We start from the raw sequence: 21,790 nt of genomic DNA, 5'->3' as shown, positions 1-21,790 counted from the left end.
AAACTCATCCCTTAGAACTTGACATATTTCTTTATGTTAAGTCAACAATTTTAAGTTTTGAGTTAATTTGACTAAATTTTATAAAGCCAATTTAACCTAATTAGTTCAAGACCAGTTAACATCACTATCATTGTTCACTTAACATATATTTTTATAGTTCAATGAAATAAAAAAAATGGTGGTAAAAATGCATACTCTATATTTTAAGTTTATATGACATAGAATCAAATGCTCAAACAACAAAAAAGTAATGTTAAACTGACACAAAATTCCTGTCAGACAAGGGTCATATGACACACTTATATTGTGTCCGGTATACTCAAAACTTTTATGTTACCGTATTGCAGTAAACTAAACGTTTTGAGTGCAAGCGGTTTCCAAAAAAAATTTAAGTTGAGTGAATGAATTGGGGTCTACAGTGTATGTTTTGTATGTAAGTTCCTAACTGTAGCTGCAACTGTGGAGTCAAAAGTCTGGTGTTCCATACTTAATTGTATGTATAGGTATCAATTCACATGGAAAAGAAATAATATACAACAGTGGTTCCCAACCTTTTTCCTTAGGGGATCCCTTTTCTATCATTGAGTAAACAGACGACCCCTGACCAAGTGACATATTTTGTAGATAATTAATTCATCTTATATTCAATGCATAACAATAACAGTACAGGACAGCTAATAAGCTGTACAATTAACCCAAACAGTGAATGCAGTAACTGCAGGAAAATTGTGTAAAATGAGTGAAATGGAAGAATTTTTCCTGTGAATATTGCATCAAAGATGAGTTCATCTGTCATTGTTAATAACTTGTAAGACAATTCTCTTTTTTATACATACTAATGGGCTTCCATTTAGACAAATTCAGTGTTGTCTTCTCCATGGCGCTTAGCCTTTGTTTTGTTAGCTCTTTGGTTGTTGGTTAACTGTGTACTTCTCTGGTGCAGGACCAGGCTGTTTAGCAGAGAGTGAAGGCTCTGTGAATATAGCGTGTGTTCAGATCTTCATCATGCCCTTATCTTGTTTATATCATATATAATAATCCAACCTTTAGTTGTCTTCACAGAAATGAATAAAATGCTGAGACATAGGCCTACTGTATCTTTTTATTTAATGTTGTCTTACACCCTTTAAAATCAAGAAGGCCTCACGATCCCCTGTGAAGCTTTGGCGACCCATAGTGTGGTTCAGGACCCACAGGTTGGGAACCACTGACATACAATTACCTTACACACTTTGCACTTGGTTATGTTCCCACCACTGCAGTTCATCACGATGTGCTTGTGACATAAACTCAACATAAAACAAAAATGCACCCAAATGATCCTGCCTGTCAGAGGGACACTTGTTTTTAAAAACAAATTGTGTTTATGTCCACTATTGTTTTCATGTATTTACATCAACGATACATTTTCCTTTTCTGTAAGACCAAGCAAAGTCTTGTTTTCTCTTCGAATATTGTCATCATCATTTAATTCAACTTTATACTGTCTCAGGGTACAGTGTAGACAGTTATGAATATAAAGACACTGTGGGAGTCATTAAGGCTAAATGTTACCACGTGTGTAAATTCTGGGACCTGTGACATCATGACAACATGAAAAACGTTCACAGTTGTGTGTTCTTTCTGGCTGATTTTTACTGTATTAACCAAAGTTATGCAGCATATTGCCAAATACAAGCAGAACAAAGAGACCATTCCTTTTACTCAAGTATGTAAACACACTGGATGCTTTAAATAGCTGCAAGTGCTGCAGTTTCAAGGACAGAAAATCTATCCAAATCTGAATTAATATTTCCATTTGTGGTGCTCTCCATCATGTGGCGTCCCGGCCAACAACAACCAGACCCCCCCTCATGCAACCAGAGAAACACAGAGTGAGACAGAGAGATGTGAAGAAGGAGAGCATGTCAGGTATAATTGGTGTAAGTGGGGCATCCAGTTTCAATGATGTCATTCTTTGCAACCACTGTCTAGTCCACGATGTTAATGCATGTGTGCATATGTTGCATGCATGTACTGCACTGTAGCTGCATTTGTTTTCCAAAATTTTTCTTTGGGTTAAAAAAAACAAAAAAACATGCATGTAAAAATGTATATACTTGTCCAAAAACTACATTTTGCATTTCATTACACTTGTAAACATTATACAAAGTAATCAACACAGGTCCCGTTTTTCTTTCAACCATGGTGGTTGTCACTGTTCATGCTTTCTAACCCAGCACTTCTTGTGGCTATTCCAAAACTTGCAACTGTAAATGTAAAATCAGCTTATTAGATTCATTACAGTAACTTCACTTTTCACTAGTTGTGCCACTGCTCATTTCTCTGTTGCAGCTGAACATAAAAACAGAATACTATGCCTTTAAAAGCTCCTGGCTCACTCGTTCGTGTGTGAGAGGCTTTCTCTCTTAACACCTCCGGTCAATGACCTGGTTAACTTTCCAAGGAACCTGTGGCTTGGCTCCAGGTCAAACTCAATCCAAATCCAATTTGCCGCTGAATATAGCAACAATACCCAAGGCCCTGTGTAACCTGATATATAATATAAACTGCCCAAAATCATGACAATAGAAAAAGTACACCGTAGATATGATCATGTGTTGTCCATGTCATGTCATTTAGTAAGAAACAAAGAGCTGCTTGACTCATTTTGGTGGTTGTTGTCTTCACATTTTTGGCCACATGAGGGCAGCATTTTATTTTTGCAGAGGCAAGGAATAACTGGATTACATCAAAGAGTAGATCCTCGATTGAGTCACAAATCCTTTGAACAGCATTGTGTGGGTATATAGTGGAGGTGGATGGTGTAGTTGAAGTTATTGTTACTAAGATGACCTCTGGACTTTGGATGTGGTTGTCCTGAAGTAAACACTGTAACTGTAAGCGTTATGGTTTATTCTTTTGAAAATACTGCATGATTTAAAAATACAGTAAAATCTATATTATATACAAACTGCATACTTTCATGGGGTCATAAGACATTATTACAAGTCTCTCTGAAGAATGGAAGTCATTTGAGTTTAAGGGGAACACCACCTAAATTAAGAATTTCAATGTTATTTCCATGGTTTAGGGAAGTGAGCTACTCTTTCTCAAAGCTAGAAACCAGAGAAGTAAGTCTCAAACTTGTGATGTAATCAAGTATAAAGTCCTTCAGTGCTTTCAATGTCATCAATAACATCTTTCCGAATTTACTGTCTATGGAGTAGTTCCAGACTTCATATCTTGCACTCTAGTTTTTGGATTTGGGAGAGAGTTGTTCATGTTTACTAAGATTTTTGGACTGTCTTGGACCATAGGAGTAATGTACCGTTATGTATAAAATGTACAATCGTGGAATGGGGGATTAGAGTTGACTTGACTTAAAGTTGGCATCAGACATAGTAGTCTCGCTCATGGGCCGACTCTCACTTTAAGATTGGAGAAAAAAACGCCCCGGCTGCTTGTATTTCTTTCAACCAATCACAATCGTTCTTGGTGGTGCCACAGCAACGGTGCGCTTGCAAAAATATTGCCGGGGGGGAAACAGGTTTTGGTGTAACACGCCCACAAAAATATCGCCTACAGGATGCGAACCATGGCAGAAAAATGGCTACATCCCTGCAAGATCAAACACCGCAAAAGTTAGTAAAGGCCGTGTTTAAAACTGCAACCGGAGGTGGTAGGGCGGGACTTCAGCGGGTGGCTCGTTCCGCCCAATGAGAGACTGATCTTTGCAGCAAACTTCCACCCACTCAGACTACAGACATAGTAACAGCGCTGAAACAATGTCTGTATAAACAGGACAGCCAGCAGGATGGAATCATGGGTGGTGCAGATGTGACATTTTGATGACGTGTTATATGTGCAGCCCACAGCAGGAGATCTATAAAGCTGTTAGCAGTTAGCAGCTAGCTCAAAGAAACAGAACAGCTGCCGAAAATGTCCACAAATTGCAAAAACAATGATGTCTGTGAGCTCCTTACCCTCCAAGCAGAGGACGAGATTGGCCGCCATATGTGATATGGTTGCTATTCCATTGTCATTGTTTACCAAGCGGTGCTGACATATATGTTTTATGTTACACCAGAGATCGACACTGTTGTGTTACACGTCATGTCCAACATGCCTCTTTTGATTCTGCAACACTGGCATGTAATATAACATCACACACTGGAGTGGAGTGATCCCACCGTCATTTGGCCCTTTGTAAAAATGCAAAGGTGGCATAAAGAAGGGACTTTGTAGCGGCCCTATAGCACAATCTCTGTGTAAAAAGGGCTCTGGATACAAGTGGTGCATTGGTAGTTGATGAAGTGGGTGTACCACTATGTAGATGGATGGTTTACCAAGGATGAATTGGGTATACTCTCCTGTATAGTCCAATGGCTTTTTGGCTAATAGGTGGATATTCTGTCAACAGCCAGAAAAAGTGGGTATACAAAATATACCTGCATATCCCTCCATTACATCGCTGCTAGATACTAAACAGCAGTTTTGGGAAGGTAAGGCTACTTTTGAAATAAGTAATAGTAATAGGTTACAGATTACTAGATATCCTGTCAAAAATGTAATGAATAGTGTAACTATTTTCAAATATAACTTATTACACTGGATTACTTCTTGATTACTTATCTAACACATGTTTAGAAGACGGCAATAAAGCTGACAAGTCCCACAAACATAAATTTAAACAAGGCAGTGTAAACCTCAGGTGTCCTTGTCTGATGACATGGCGTGGTAAGCTGTATGCAGGTATGGCAGACGAGAGGTGTGCCAATTCAAACAAGAGAACCAATCAAAAACAATGCTCAAAATTTGATACAACCAAATATAATAATTGAAGCCTGTATGGACAAAACAGCAGGCTGAAAAATGAGGCCAATACGAAAGTGGGGAAAAACTGCAATTCGTCTAATGGCCACTTGAGGCTGGCTCCAGAAGCCAGTCAATCCTCATAGACCCCCATGTTAACATGCCAAACTTTATAGCATAAGTAAACATGTTTACAGCCTGATACAAAAAACGGTGCTGGTCTCAGTAGCTAATTTGCCCATTCATGACAACTATACAGGGTGTGAATTTTTATATAACTCACCCATTTATCAGTCAGTTACAAGTAATTATGAGAGGGTCACTTTGAGTGACAGGCTGTCTCAGTCAGCTCCATCCCTGGCTCCTCCACTGCACCAGCCTCTCGCCCTTATATGGTCACTCCCGGCTCCAAAAGCCCAAGATAGTGACAGCCATAACGTCGAACATGAGGCTTCAAAACAGGAGTCCACAAACCAGTGATGTCACAGTAGCTACGTCCATTCTTTATGGATATGGTCTGGATGTGGATACAGTTCTTTGTTCAGAAATATGGCATAAGAAGGTTTTCTGCATGACGAAAAGCAACAGAATGAATGTTATATTCTACATTCAAGTTTTTTACCGAAAATAATTACATTTATTTTGTAATTTGATTACATAATGGTGTTGCATGTGTTCCTCCTTCTACATAAGTAACCCCTATTTTGCTGTTTGTGACTAAACACAAATGTTTATAGAAATATGCAGCATCACCTGAAATGTTTAAGGTAGTAAAACTAGATTTGATAGAGAGGCTCAAGTTTAGGTAGAGCCCCTATATAACATAAAGTAGGTCAGGGGTTTACATCACGCATTAATGCTTACCTCAACCACATCCAAGACATTACTGAAATAGCAACGGTGTATTGGGGGAGTTGGAATTTGTTGAGTGACTGACTTTTAGTCACAGCTACAGTGTAAGCAGCAGTCTTGTTTGCTCTCTGCTGGCAGCTCACTGATACTGCACATGTGGAGCGTAGGTTGAGCAGGTTCTACGTGTTATTGTAGGAAGTGTTTATAGAGAGCAGGGGTGTGAGAGGTGTTTGTTCATTCTTCTGTGACACAAAGATAAAAGTGCATCATGTGTTTAATCCTAACATTGCATTACAGGGTGGAACCAGTGTTTCCTGTCAAAGGTCAAAAGTTAGAAATGTTTCTGTCTTCCTCAGTTGAGGCTTACCGTACATCAGTGTCTAATGTCTAAAAAATTCCGCTGTATGTAAGAGATGTTTTAGTAAGAGTTCATCGCAAAGTTCACCACTGGCTCATCAGAGTTATTCATAGTTTATGTCTGAGGCTTTACTGGACACTGTAGCATGATTCAGACAGATCAGACACAGGAGAGAGGAGAGGAGAGGAGAGGAGAGGAGAGGGGTGAAACACTCTGACCAGAAGCAGGACCAGAACCTACCTAAGGGTGATGCTATGACACAAGTATTCAGCCACTTTGATTGTCCTGTTACCAAATATGGCTCAACCTTAAATCCAGGAAACAGTATTAGATTTCTGTGCCTTGATGATTGCACAATCGGAAGAATGCGGGGGCAAGAAGTGATGTGAGCACGCACCAGTGATGTCAACATTTTTCCCTCTCCCTCGTCAGTTGTTTAACAATGCTGAAATAGCCGATGACAAATCAGTCGGCTGACCTCTGAGCGTCATCACGTCTGTTTTTAGCAGTGTATACTGCAAACCTCGGCCCACTTGGCCTTGGAAGTCCTTGTCTTTCTCTTTCCTGCTGCCCGCATCGCCCACACTCTCCCCTGGATAGCGGCGTTCGGCCATAGCCTCTCCTCTCGCCTCCAGTCCCCTCCACTCTTCCCTCACCCACTGACCCACTGGCGGAAAGCGTGGGGGCCATCTGTGGTGGAGAGGTTACTTTTAGTCTCCCATGCTGCTATTTTCTCTTCACTGTGTTTAAAAAAACAAAAAAACAAAAAACACAAAGCACAGGCTTCCTTACGCAATGCTTGTCTCACTCTCTGGTTCTCTCTCCCATTGCTTCACAGGTCTTGTTTACACAACAGTGCACTTGGCCCATGGCAACACACCCTTACAGGAAGAATGAAAATTTAGACATGATATGATTTTTCTCCCCAGCTGAATGAAGGAATGAATGTTTTAAAACTGCAACCTCTTCACTGGCGATGAACATCTATATTCATATTTGGGGTATAGCTGCTCATATCAATAAGCAAAATCAAATGAGCTCATTTTATTCATTTGCAACATATTTCAAAATCATAAACTCCAGGTCATACATACCACATGTAAACCAGTATGTTACCTTTCTTATCCCACAGAAAATGACTCACAGCATGATTATAAATGTTCAATATTTTTTTCAGTATTTTACTGTGGCATATTTCTTGTGTTTTGTTGGACAAACTTGCAATTCATTGTACATTTTATGTGCAACAATACAAAACGAATGGATGTCACCTTTATGTCTTAAAGGGACAGTTCACCCAGTTATTAAAAAACTGCATATTTTCCTCTTATTTTTGGTGCTATTTATTAGTCTAGATTGTTTTAGATTGAGTTGCCGAGTGTTGGAGATATTGGCGTAGACATGTCTGCCTTCTCTCCAATATAATGGAACTAGATAATACTTAGCTTGTGGTGCTCAAAGCGCCAAAAAAAAAAGAGTAAATAACAGCAACGTCTCTCTCCGGAAATCAAAGTTACCCAAGGTAATCCAGAGACCTTGTTGTGAGCAGTTTCTCCTTCTACCAAACTACACCCACCAACCATATCACTGCGCAGAAGGAAGCGTGCTACTATCTGCTAGCTCACCTAGCACCACTGAGCTAGCTAATGCTACAGCTCAGCTGTTAAAGGGATAGTGCACCCAAAAATGAAAATTCAGCCATTATCTACTCACCCATATGCCGAGGGAGGCTCAGGTGAAGTTTTAGAGTCCTCACATCACTTGCGGAGATCCCAGGGGAGAGGGGGTAGCAACACACAAGCGCTCACATGTGACCATGGTGCACAGAGAGGCAGTTAGAGCTGCAGGCTACAATGAGGCTAAAAACAGAGTTCAAATGACGTTTTTCCAAACAACTTTTTATGTCGGGGCTTCAGGACACTTGGATCACTACGGACGAGCAGTATGGAGATATTTTGTGGTTTCAGTTGTGTGTTTTTGGACGTTTGAATCTGGGGCGCCGTAAGCCTTCATTAGGTGGACTTGTGTTGCTACCTCCTCTCCCCTTGGATCTCCGCAAGTGTTGTGAGGACCCTAAAACTTCACCTGAGCCTCCATCGGCATGAGGGTGAGTAGATAATGGCTGAATTTTCATGTTTGGGTGCACTATCCCTTTAATGTCTACATCTCTTGCTATCATGAGCACGACCCTCTTCTCCATGAGTAGATGCACGCTTCCTTCTGCACGGTGATATGGTTGGCGGGTGCAGTTCGGTAGAAAGAAAATAGCTCCTACATGAAACTGCTCACAACAAGATCTGTGGATTATCTCGAGCTACCAGGTCATGATTTCTGGAAAGAGACATTGCTGTTGAGTTTTTCAAATGTATTTATTAGCGCTTTGAGCAACACAAGGCGAGTGCCATATAGTTCCAATATAGTGGAGAGAAGGCAGACAGGGTCATTAGGCTTTTTTGTTTTATTTTTTTTGCTGATGGGCCTGCTGGATATCCGCACCACTTTTATAGCAATCCATCAAATGACTGTTGAGACATTTCACTAAAACATAAAAATGTCAGCCTGATACCTGATGGAGGCGCTAGTCAGGTGATCACTTTAAATAGTGAGATTAGTCCTCAAAAACTGTACCAAGTTTTATAGCAATCCATAGATGCTGAGTTATTCCAGTCTGGATCAAAGTGGTGGACCAACAAACCAACTGACATTATCATTATCCATAGAAACAAGCTGCTTGCATGACCAGAAAAATAGTAATTGTAGCTGCTTAAAATATCTTAAATTTGGAGAATCTTGGTGGGGAAATACAATTCAGGGTTTTCCAACCATCATACAACATAATCTCTATTAGGAAATGCACACAAATGGCCTCAAGATATTTGACAGAAAGAGACACTATGACATTTCAAACTACTGTTTGTTAAAAGGTTAATATATGAACTTAGCCACTTCCTCTGTATGTGCATGTAAAATACTGTACTGTAATATGAAAGTATTAAATGGCTGCTTTACAGTCTATATAATACACATGGCAATATATTGTTCTCTTTTATGTAGACTCTTAATTTCAAGGGGAAGCTTCACATTTTGGGAACATGCGTATTTTTTCTCAATTATAACTCCACCTAAAACTAAAAATTTTCACTTTCATATTATTGTTTGTGTGCCGATTGAACAAACAACAACATATGATATTGACTAACTACGACTAAAAGGCTTCATTAAAACACAGCATATGCCATATTAAGATGCAACACCATGTGTTGACCCAAAACAGACTCACAGATGTCATAGATAATGATTAAGAAAAGGCGACACATGCTTTTCCAGAGTAAAATATCCCTTTATGCTGTTACGCGACGGGTAGCAAGGATGACAAGATGCATAAACAGATCACATGAAGATATGAAGTCATGATTTGAAACTCTGAATGACCAGAGGTTTTTGATGACTACAGAGGAAAAAATGGAACTGATGATGTCAGTTGCAGTTCAAACAGCTGATGCAGACACTGTTACTAAAGATAACTTCCTTGACCACAAGTTGGTCTTGTGCACTAAACAATGTCGATGATCTGTCACACATGACATCACCGAGGAACATTTCCATCTGAACTATACAGCTTTAATCTACAATCCTTTACTGGGGTCCATTTTAGTTTGTTTTAACTTGAGAGGTAAATGTTTGCCTACAGTGACACCTTGCTAGAAATCTCTCTCCAGGGGTGCCTATTTAAATATACATGTGCAACCTTTTCCACACCATTCTGGCCTTTAGCAGCACATTTTCCTCTGCAGCGTGTTTCTGTTTGAGAATTATTCCAGCCATGTCCATTCTTGTGGAACAAAGTGTGTTGAAATTCTGAATGGAAAATACAACATCTCTCTCTGGGAAAACAGGCTTGATTCATGTCCTGCCGTCTGTTTCAAAGGTCAGATTAATGTGAAATTGCTGTCTGACTACGTCAACACGGTGGATCATTGTGTACTATATATCCACCACCAGGTCATGATGACCTGAAAGAGTGTAACTGATTTTTGATTGCTGGTAGAAGCTTTGTTTGGTCTAAAAGCTCGGCAATGTACAATGTTTTTATTAGAAAAATGATTACTTGCTCTATGATAAATTCAAACATGAACACTTTAGATAGATTTCTCTCATTCAATGTACTGTAAGTTCTCATAGGCTAAAGGTAAAATCATAAAGACTATATAAACATACAGAATTTATTCAGTTCAGTTTCCACAGAATGTAAAACAAAAACACTTATTTATTAGCATCAAGGTTGAGGTTTTCAGAGGGTAAACAAGTACATTTACTTTGCATATTTCATTTGCAACTTCATATTATTACTCCACTACATTCATGTGACAGCATTCATGATGAGTCTATAAAATATGATGTACAGCATATAAAGTTATAAAAATGTGCTCCTTCTTGACGAGCTACAATATTAAAATGCTGCTGAATGTCATCAACAACAGGCAGGAGCCACTCTGCTGCAATAATGAGTAATTAAACTGTATATGTCTGGAAGTAGAATATGAATATGTCTTCCACTGCTGCCAGTAATATAGTATATAATAACTCTATTAAGGTGTCATTTTTGCATAATGACTACTTTCACTTTTGATCCCTGAAGTACATTTTGCAGACAATAATTCTGTACTTTAACCTAAAGGTCCAGTATGTAGGATTCAGGGGGATATATTGGCAGAAATAGAAAATATTATTCATAATTATGTTTCCATTAGTTTTTAATCACCTGAAACTAAGAGTCATGGTTTCGTTAGCTTAGAATGAGCCATTAATATGTACATACATATCTGGTCCTCTTCCAAAAAGTCTGCCATGTGGTTTCGACACTAACAGGCAAACCAAACACTGGCTCTAGATAGGGCCATTGCCGTTTTCACATCGCCCACTGTAGTTCTCCTACATGTATGACACATGGAAGAAGTTTACGTTGGTTGCAGCCTCTCCAGTAAAGGCCCATTTATGCTCAACGTTAAATACGGATCCGGATACGGACGGAGCCTTGTATCCGTGCTCCGCGTTCATTTCGTCTGTATTTCTGCACATTTCCATAAAGCTTACAGATACGGGCCAAACGGAGCAGTACTACAGTACCACCGTGGGGGCAGTGTTGCTGTCACTACCCGATACGTAGCTCTAGTGAGACATGAAGAAGAAATAACAATTAAATTTCTCTCATCGGCAGTACTAGAGAAAAGAATTCTCCGTCCTCCAGTCGCGATGTATTTAATGGCCTCACCGACCACCGCCTCCTACAACGCTGCCTCTGTTTTTGTCTTTTATGCAAGAGGTACATTATCAATATCTCCTCCACAGTCGCCATGTTTGTTTTTGAGTTTGTTGTTGTCATAAACTTTTGACGCTGGGCTGCCTCCTGGTGGATATATTGGTTAACATCCATGCCAACGTAATGGGCGCATGGAAGTATGTGGGCAGTGACGGTAACATCGTTTGAAACGGAGGTATACATTTTCGTACGTAAAGGGAGCATAAATGGGCCTTAAATGGATGGTAAATGGACCTGCACTTGTATACTGCCTTTCTAGTCATCTGACCACTCAAAGCGCATTTTTCACCACGAGACACATTCACCTATTCACACACTGGTGGCCGAGGCTACCATACAAGGTGCCACCTGCTACTCAGTTTTTAACACACTCACACACCAATGGAACAGCCATCAGGAGCAATTTCAGGTTAGGTTTCTTGCTCAAGGATACTTCGACATGCTGACTGGAGGAGGATCGAACCGTTGATCTTCCGATTAGTCGATGAGTAGTTTCTATATACAGACTCTACATTCAGTGAATGTAGAGTCTGTAGGCAAACCCCGGAGATCTTGCCTCCGGAAGAAGAGCAGAAGAGCCCTGGTTTCCGGTTGTAGGCTGTTATTAGGCTGTTATTAGGCCGCGTGATATTGACCAATCACGTTTGAGCCGGCTGCAGTTGTTGCCAGGTTAAACGGTCCGTGCAGTGAACTAACGAGGCGGAACATAATTGGCGTCACTGCAAACTCTGAATCCATCGCAATGGTTCAGCATATTTACTTATATATAAATGGAAGTTGGAAACGGAAATTCGCCTCCTCCGCCCTAATCAAACCGGAATGCCAAAAAATCAGGGGTCTGCCCCCAGAGGCTGTATCGCCGTCTGCCGGAAGTCAGACGCCGAATACAGCCGATGGGTTCCGAGAATGGTCGATGACCTACTCTACCTCTGAGCCACAGCCGCCCACTGATGCTAGACAAGACCATTGGCACTAAACCTTTAAACCAGATTAGGAATATTTACTTATAGTAGAATATCTGTATATTTTGGTATAGCTACATTTACTTGAGTAAAGAATCAACTATTTACTTTTTTTGTCCCACTACTGACAGTATCATGTATAGCTCACTGAAGCTTTATACCACAAAATATTCAAACCCGAGACTCTTCTTATGGCTGCATCATTCCATTAAATGTAACTATTCTTACTCATTCTCCAAAGTGCAGACATGTTTTGTGTCTGTGGAAACTTTGGGATCTCAGAATCTGTTCTGTGGGTTTGAACAAGGTTCAGCCACGCAACATAAGATTCTAATGACTGGCCAACCAGCGTGCCACCTAAGAAGTTAAAGCAAAGATGGTTGATTCTGTGTGGTAGATTAAGTTCCTTTTCATTTGCCATATGGGGAATATGCAGTATACAGCTGTAGGAGTTGTGACCACAACAACCCTTTTAGCCAGACTTTCTCTTATTGTACTTTGGGATTGATTGTAAGATCTTATTCATTTAAGGCTCTCCAACTTCTTGCTGTATTTCTGACCTTTTGGTCCCACATTAGTCTGACACACTGTTGGAATAAGCTTTCAGCCAACATCCTCCTCTCCTTTGACTATCTGCATTCTACCATTTTGCCATGTATTGGCTTAGTACTGTCTAAGATGACTGTAATTGCTTAAGAGAAATACAAACAACCCACGGCATTTTTCCCCCTATACCAGATGATAATGAATGTTTCTAGACATTTCTCTAGCATTGATGCAGCACTGTGAAGATAGGTCTGGCTATGTGAGAGTAGTACACATGAGTCTGGTCCTATAGCTTGAGATCCTTGGGTGAAGGTCTTGGAGTCCCTGTTTACAATTGGAGGAGACCAAGCCTTTGCAGACAGGAAATAAGGCTACCTGAGCCAACATTAAGCATAACATTTCCAATTTCTTCATTTACTTTGTCTTAAACTACTGTAATTTATTTCACCTGTTTGACTGTGGTCCAGTTAATGTCTTTTCATTCTTATTTCCGTTCTTAATTTGATTTTCTCATTGATTTTAATCTGCCTTGTGTGGTTTTGAAGAGCGCTCTGAAATTATGATGCTAATTATTTAAAGAATTATTTTTCAACATCTCATTGCAACAATTCAGTGATTCATTATTAAACCGTAAAGAACAACAGAGGGCAGCAGAGTGTTTTGGTGCAATCACTGACTTCCTCATAGACGTCCTTACCAGACAAATGCATCTCTATAACACAGGAAAGAGAGCTGATTTAATGAGAGCAGTAGGAAACACAGCATGCTCCAGCGGCCCTCGTCACTGGCTTGGTATGGAAGCACTGCACTTAGATGGAGATGAAGCCTGACCGGCCGCGGCCAAGATTAACGGAGGCAGGGGGCCTCGGGGTGCTACTTCCTCCCTTTCCTCTCTTGGCAGTGGCATAATTGCTGAGGTTGCCTAGCGACCGGAAGCATGGAAACAGAAGGTGTCACTTGTTACCTCAGAGCTGGATTTAGCCAAATTGTAAAATAGCCACCGATGGACCATGAGGGGGATTGAGTTACTAAAGATAAGCAGCAGAAGGCAGGAGGAGAGGGAGGGATCAGAAAATAGACGGAGGTCACTATGAGGACCATTAATGCATGACTTTATATTGTTTTACCGAAAGCAACTGTGTAAAACAATATTATTTAAAAGCAATATTTAATATGATGTGATGTTTTTACTGTATTGTGACACAAAATGTCAAAAGGTGTGTAAGCTAACAGGATTATGTTTGCTTAAATATGTAGAAAGAGATCAGCTCTATCAGTATTGATGCAACTTAGTGGTCACCCAAAAGTTTATGGTGGTCAGTTAGGGCCAAATAACAAATAACTCAATATAAGTTGTTACTTACCAGTTATTAAGTAAAATAATGAATCACTGTAAGCTGCTCTAGCCAATATTCTTGTATTAGCAATGGATGAACTATGTGGCATATGAAAGGTGTCATTTACGGTGACAAACCTTAGACTGTATAAAAATAATGGAAGTAGTTACCATTACATCAGTTATTAGTGAGCCTTGAGTTTGCCATTTTGGCGGTTACATCTTGGTTTTAATGGAGCCAGAAGTGACCATATTTGGACGAGTGAGTGGAGCTGTGGAGGAGCAAGGGCTGGCTCTGATTGAGAGCCTAAGGACACTATCTGTAGACGTCATTCAAAGCAGCCCACCCTTATTATTGCTTCATTTAAGGCTTTATAACATGGAAATGGGTGAGTTCTATAAAGAAAAAAAAATCAGCCTCCATACAGTTGTCATGACAGGGGGAAATTAGCTATGCAGACCAAAAGCATTTTTTGTACAAGGATGTATGCATGCTTATTATTATATCTGCTGTGAAGTTTGGCATTTTAGCATGGGGGTCTATGGGAATTGCCTCAAGTGGCCGTTCAAAGAACTGCAGTTTTTGGCACTTCCATGTTAGCTTTTTTTTTCATCTCCAGAGTTTGACACTTGCGACAAACCCGAAGAATTAACACCTATCTCTGCAGTCACAACATTTTTTGACACTTTGGGCAACTTTAGTTGTATAAAGAAAGTCTGCATAGGTTGGATGGCAGGGTTGGTGCATGGGTCAAACAAACTGGACTTTTATCCAGGTCCACCCTGTTCATGTCCTGGGTGAAAACAAAAGTTATTCCAATATCAACATGTGCCAGTGATGTAGCATACTATGCTAGTGACATATGTTAGCCTATATAACATACGTTTAAACCTAACCAAGTTCTGTTCTTCCCTAAGGAAGTAAACCTAAAAACTGTTTTACTTACATTCTAAGTTTTATTTTAAAAAGAGACTGTAGGCATCTAAACTGTACATATCTTGTGAAAGCAGAAGTATATTTTGGAAAAGACGCAATGCATGTAATGAGGGTAAGTCCTTAAGCGTCTAAAACTGACCCAGGAGGGGTACCTACAATGTCATATTTTGATGCTGAGAGCCACTGATCAAGCGTCAGCAGGGGAGACTGGGGTAAGATGAGTCATTGGGTAAGCGGACTCACCCTGTCTTTCTGAGCAACCATGCACATTTGTTGTCATGTGACCATAAACGCAGGAAGCACCTATCATTTCTATCTGGCTGTAATAGAGAGAAGCACATGAGAATATTATAAGTATATATTTACACATAGAAACATATTTTGTTTTGTTATATGTGACTAGATGTTAGCAGATTTTAGCTCTTTTTTCATTTAGATAATTCTGGAGGATTTTTTTTTTTTTTTTGCTTCATTGGCTTTCTTTTAATCTGGATGACTACCCTCATTTAACAGAATTTTTTGTAATTGATTCACCAATGGCAAATATTAAAAGAATTCAGAATATTAAACATTATTTGGTTGGTTTTATGTTGTTTAAGTTAGCTTTAAGAAAATAAATAAGACTATTTGGAAACAGAAAATTTATTATTATTTCATACCCTCTATCCTAAGGGGATTAGACAGTAGTAAGATTACAGTACACAAACGACAATACTAAGTTAATTGAGTACATAATATATTATAACATAACTTAATATAAATATTAAGTGTAATCAGCTAAATAATAGTGTGAAATATGGATGGGATGAGAGGAATGAAGTGAAGCTTTTAATTAAACTGACCATGTAAACAACTACATGACACTGTTTTGAGTACTGGCAACATTTGCATTGTGTTGTGATGTGCATGTTAATGATACCATTGACTGGACTCCCCAGCCTTGGCACCAGTTTAATTCCTGATTGATTGCTGATTTGAAAGGCATTTGTTCTCAGAATCATTTCCCGGTAAATTTGTCATTCAAGGCCAGTCATTCTAATTCCTCATATTTTTCTCCTCAGCCGTTATTTTCCTCGTTTGTGTCTTCCGCCTACTTCTGCTCTTCTATCCTTATCTCCCCATTATTAGCCTCTCATCCCTCTGTCTCCTCCTCCCCACCCTTTCCCTTTCTCTCTGCATTTTCTCACTCATCCACATCTCCCTCCAATAAACCCATCCTTAATATCCCTCAATCTCCCCTTTCCTGTTTCTCATTCATCCCCAATATTTACTTTTCTGTATCAGTCACTGTCACCTTCTCTCAGGCTTCCACTCACTGTTGTTCAAATGCCTCCCCTCCCCACAATATACCTCCATCTCTGCTTCCATCTCTGCCTCCATCTCTGGTGCGCACAGAGCGGATGGCGGCGGCCCACTCAGTCCTCTCAGGGAGCAGAAGGTTTGCCCACTCCCACTCAGGCTTTGCGTCATGGAACACAGAGAAATAGAGACAGAGGAGAGAGAACAGATGGGAGGAGGACACACTGGCTGCCTGTTTTATAACATTACTCCTAACAACGCTGTGGTCATCAGTATGACTATGTAAAGAAGCAGGCTATTGTAGACTCATCAAGCGTGACTATATATAGGACAGAGCTGAATATAGAGAAGCAGGAACTGACAGTTTTGGTGTGAAAAGGAAAATTTGTCCCACACTTTAGGAAAAGGTCTAAAGCCTTATGCAATATTCTAAAAAGACACATTCAAGGTGAGATAATGCTTTATTAGAATTCTCACATTTTTAGAGAAAACACTCACAATACCTCAACGTGTGGCTTTTTTTTTCATACACATAACAATATTAACAAGCACATTATTTATTCCTTATTGACTGGATCCAACTTGTCAGACCCTAAGCTCACCCTCACAGACCTGGTGCCTATGTAGAAATCCAATCTGAGGGCATCACTATCACAAGATTGGTGTAACCATAGCGACCTGATGCACATCAGTGCATGACATCATAGCTGACACAATCATTCCCATTTACGCAAGTGGAAAGACAATTAAAATTCAGACCATTCTGCTATTATTGTTTTTGTCTGAACCAGTTCCTGTCTATGACTTTAAACAAATATGACATAAGATTCTGGTTGCAAATGACGATATAAAAAACATCTTATAAACGGCACAGAGAATACTGGTAACACAGCACGTTCAAATGCAAATGCTGTTTACTGGATTTACACAAGAACAAAACAAAAATTAGATTTATAGCACCATGTAAACAAGAGATTAGATCTCCTCATTGCAGGCTGTACACAAACAGTCAAATCTGGGTCACACTGAAAGCAAAAATCCACCCTGGAAGAGAATTCCCAATGATCTTGGACAGCTGGATTAAGATATACAGACTGAGACAAGGTGATTCAAAAGCTCCAGAGTGAGTGGAGATCAGTGTGTGATGTGATCAAGCAGCATTTTCTGGAACAGCCTCACTGATAATGAATTGGAGACAGAATGTGAGGACACACTGACAGTACCCAGGGTGGTTTTGTGGGTAAGCAAGAATGTCTTTTGGTTCAGTGCTGCAATGTACGTAAAGATGTGGGTGTAAAAGTATAATGAAACATTCCAAAAGTCCACCAAATACATCACCTACAACTGATGCAAATCCACAGTTTAGCTTGATTTCAGCATCATGAGAGCTGCTAAAATGAATGACTGAAATCCTGCGCATTACTTGTGTCATTATAATCAACTGTGGCTTTTTCCCTTTAAGACAAATACAGGTGGACTCTCTGTCATAGAAAATATACAATCAATCCATGAAGTTATACCACCTTGAAACAGCAAGTACAGCAAGGTTGATTAGAATTAATTAAAACATTTCTAAATTTGTAGCAGCTGTTAGGTTAAGCATGGCATTTCGGATGCCTCTGTCTGCTTGACAATTCAGAACTTTTTGTTTTATTTGGTGACAAAATACTTCTTAAGAAATTAAGAATTAAGGTCATTCCCCTCCACAGAAGCTAACTGACCAGCTATACAGTTTGCCTATTTTATGTTCTGTTGCTGATCCATTCTGAAACAAAGTTTATCACAAAAAGCAAGTCAGAAGAGTTGGATTGAGCGGTCTACCAAGTCCTCCACAGAAACAAACTGGCCTCCTATACAGTTTGCTTTTGTGACAAATGCTTAACTAGGTGACACGCAGCACCTAAACTGTGCAACTTTTGAACTGTGAAAGTTAAGCTTTGCAGGACCACATGGCCAAATGGACAAGGCGTCTGACTTCGGATCAGAAGATTGAGGGTTCGAGTCCCTTCGTGGTTGAAGCCTCTTGCCTTGTTTACAAATTCCTCCTCCACAAACAGCAACTTGGAAGGTATCCTCGCCTACATGAACATCCCAAATCCAACAGCTTTGTTGCTTATTCATTCTTGTTAATTGAATTTTGCAAAAAAAAAAAAAAAAAAGGGAAACTGAGGCTAACTAAACAACCAAAAAATAGACACTGTTTTTGTCTGTCTATTATCAATTTAGGGACGAATTTTGCAACAAAACAAAGGAAAAGTGGGCTGGTTAGCTCAGATGGTTAGAGCATGGTGCTAATAACACCAAGGTCATGGGTTCAATCCCCCTACTGGCCAGTCATAAAAATAAATGTGTCCTCAGCTTTCAATGACTTTACTTTTACTTTTGAGAATAAAGGAGTCTCGCATTACATGTCAAAGGTTACCAGACAAAGGTTTTCATAAGATGTTGCTCTGCAAAAAATAAATATTGAGGAAAATGTGAGCATTAATTCCACTCAGTCTCACATGCAAAGCCAGTGGTCTACCAGTTAACATAACTTCCCTCCACTGACGCTGACTAAACAACCCAAAAAACACACTACTTTTTGTCTGTTTCTCTTCAATTTTGGGACGAATTTTGCAACAGAACAAAGAAAGACTGGGCCAGTGAGCTCAGATGGTTAGAGCGTGGTGCTAATAACACCAAGGTCATGGGTTCAATCCCCATACTGGCCAAACATGAAAATAAAGGCAATTAAGGTCATTCCCGTCCACAGAAGCTAACTGACCAGCTACACATTTTGCCTATTTTATGTTCTGTTGCTGATCTATTCTGGAACAAAGTTTATCACAAAAAGCAAGTCAGAAGAGTTGGATGGAGCGGTCTACCAAGTCCTCCACAGAAACAAATTGGCCTCCTATACAGTTTGCTTTTGTGATAAATGCTTAGCTAGGTTCCATACAGCAGCACCTAAACTGTGCAACATTTGAACTGAGCGTGGGCATTTGGTTTACAGATGCATTTCTCCTCCACAAACAGCAATGTGGAATGTAGCCTCACCTACATGAACTCCCCAAATGCAAGCACTTTTTTTGCTCTGTTGCTTATCAATTCGTTAAATGAATTTTGCATTAACAAAAAACCCTAAAAAAAAACTGATTCTAACTAAACAACCCAAAAAGAGAGATTATTTTTTTTGGGTAAACGAATTTTCCAACAAAACAAAGGAAAATTGGGTCAGTTAGCTCAGATGGTTAGAGCATGGCGCTAATAACGCCAAGGTCATGGGTTCAATCCCCATATTGGCCAAACATGAAAATAAAGGTGTCCTCAGCTTTCAATGCAAAGCTTGATATAACAGGATGTATCTTGCTCTGCACAAGGTAAATGCTATGGAGAGCATTGGCATTAATTCCACCAGGACTCACATGCAAATCAAGCAGTCCACCAATTAAGGTCATTGTCCTCCAGTAATACCAGCATTTTCAGTTTTGTTTCTTGTAATTCTGGAACAAATTTTGCAACAAAAAAGATGAAAGTTGAGTCAGTTAGCTCAGATGGTTAGACGTTGGTAATAATAACGACAAAGTCATGGGCTCAACCCCCATACTGGCCAAAGATAAACATAAATCTATCCTCAGTACCATGTTTCAGGTTCTGATATGAAGTTGGATCAAATGAGATGTATTTTGCTTAGCAAAAAAAAAACAGTTACAGCTTACATCTATGTCTGTCCACATGCATATGTATATATGTATATCGTACTCATGAGAATAGGACAGACAACCTGAAAATGTAATGCCACCAGCCACGGCTATTGCCTGCTTGGGGCATAAAAATATCATAGAGAATGTGGTCAAATAATTGTTTTCAGCTGCTTGTTTAAGAATCTGACTCAAAGTTTGAATTAATAAGATGTATTGGGATGGGACTGAACCCAGGAGAAGATCCATGTTGCTCCACAAAGAACAAATATTTTGGAGAATGTGGACATTAATTCTGCTAAGTCTCAAATGCGTTGCTAGTGGACTACCAATTAAGGTATTTCCCCTCCAAAGAAGCTTACTAGGCAGCTATACAGTTAACCCTTATGACAAAGCTCAGCTATCTCCTGCTTCAACCACTCTAAACCATGACACTTTTAAATTGTTATGTCTCAGGTTCTGATATATAGTTTGATATAAGATATATTTTTTTTCTGTCTCAACTTGCTTTTGATTTCTTTGGTTGCATAGCTTAAAATAATCCCTCAGATTTCTCCATTATGTGCATCCAATGTTCACTCATGATAAAGTCTGAACACCACTGTACCTTCTATACGAGTTATAATTTATGATATAGTCAGGGTATTCCTCCTTTGCTTTTAAGGTCAAACCAGATCATTTGTTACAGATGGTAAAGGTACAGACGTGGTGAAGGGATAAAAAAACACTTTATGAAATCACCTTTTGTTATTCATTCCTTCCTTCTATAATAGTTAATAGGGCATCATGCTGACGCAAGCTGGGGAGTTGTGAACCAGTGTGTGGTGTTTGGTGCCTCCGACTCTGTGAGTCATCGTGTCACCTACTGTGATCGGGTTGTTAGGTCAAAAGAACAGCAAGCCGTTGTTGTGACTGCTAATAATATGTGAGCTGAGACTTGTTTGGAGGAGGTGTACTGTGTGTTTGTGCGTGTACCTGCAGGTGTGCTGTGGAGCTGTGCACATGTTGTTTAAAAATATTAAAAATAATCATCCAGTGGAAATCAAGCACTTTAGCAGCCAATGCTTTGGTGGTTCATGTCATAAGACCTCACTTCATTTAGCAACTGCATCAATGAGTCACTTTGTAAAGTGAAAGGTATTTAGAGTTTGCAATTTTCTCACATTTAGCTACAAGGCTTAAGAGTATTGATTATGTCAAAGCTGCACTAATCAATATTTTTATATTAACAATGGATCCAATGTGTGATGTGATCGGTGTCACTCCTGGTGACCAACCCATCCTGCTCTATACAAAATGTTAAGCTCTTAAAATGTAAATAATCAACTAAATATAAGCTATTGTCTGAAGATGGGCATTTACAAGGGGTCATAGTTTACCCTAATTCAGTTTTTTATTTACCAATCATTGCTTATTCTCTGTGTGACCTTTCTCTTTGTTTGTTTTTCCAGACAAACAGGAAATAGGGCGGTATGACAGTGTGTCAAAGTATGGAAACATATAAGTTAGAAAGGAAGACAGGGTCTGAGCTAGTGAGGAAGCAAGAAGGCAAGTGAGTCATTGAGTGAACAAGCAAGAATACATGTTAAAAAGGACATTTATTAAAGTCCAGGTAAAGCAAAATCAGTAATACCTTTCTAAATACGTTGTGAGACATGTGAGAAAATGCTTGTTGAAAATTGAAAAGACTGTGAACAGTGTAC

The 21,790-nt window shown here is 39.5% G+C and overlaps 4 non-coding genes across 4 annotated transcripts; all 4 read left to right on the top strand.

Annotated features, from left to right (window-relative positions):
* Positions 1-18,347: 18,347 nt before the first annotated feature.
* Positions 18,348-18,420, top strand: trnar-ucg (transfer RNA arginine (anticodon UCG)). Its single transcript has one exon. It is a non-coding gene; the product is annotated as a tRNA-Arg (tRNA).
* Positions 18,421-18,663: 243 nt separating this feature from the next.
* On the top strand, positions 18,664-18,737 carry trnai-aau (transfer RNA isoleucine (anticodon AAU)). The gene has a single exon. It is a non-coding gene; the product is annotated as a tRNA-Ile (tRNA).
* Positions 18,738-19,044: 307 nt separating this feature from the next.
* On the top strand, positions 19,045-19,118 carry trnai-aau (transfer RNA isoleucine (anticodon AAU)). Its single transcript has one exon. It is a non-coding gene; the product is annotated as a tRNA-Ile (tRNA).
* Positions 19,119-19,618: 500 nt separating this feature from the next.
* On the top strand, positions 19,619-19,692 carry trnai-aau (transfer RNA isoleucine (anticodon AAU)). The gene has a single exon. It is a non-coding gene; the product is annotated as a tRNA-Ile (tRNA).
* Positions 19,693-21,790: the final 2,098 nt, after the last annotated feature.

This window comes from Epinephelus moara, chromosome 14 (genome assembly GCF_006386435.1).
Source record: "Epinephelus moara isolate mb chromosome 14, YSFRI_EMoa_1.0, whole genome shotgun sequence".
NCBI lineage: Eukaryota > Metazoa > Chordata > Actinopteri > Perciformes > Serranidae > Epinephelus > Epinephelus moara.
This window is presented reverse-complemented; position numbering and strand designations above follow the sequence as displayed.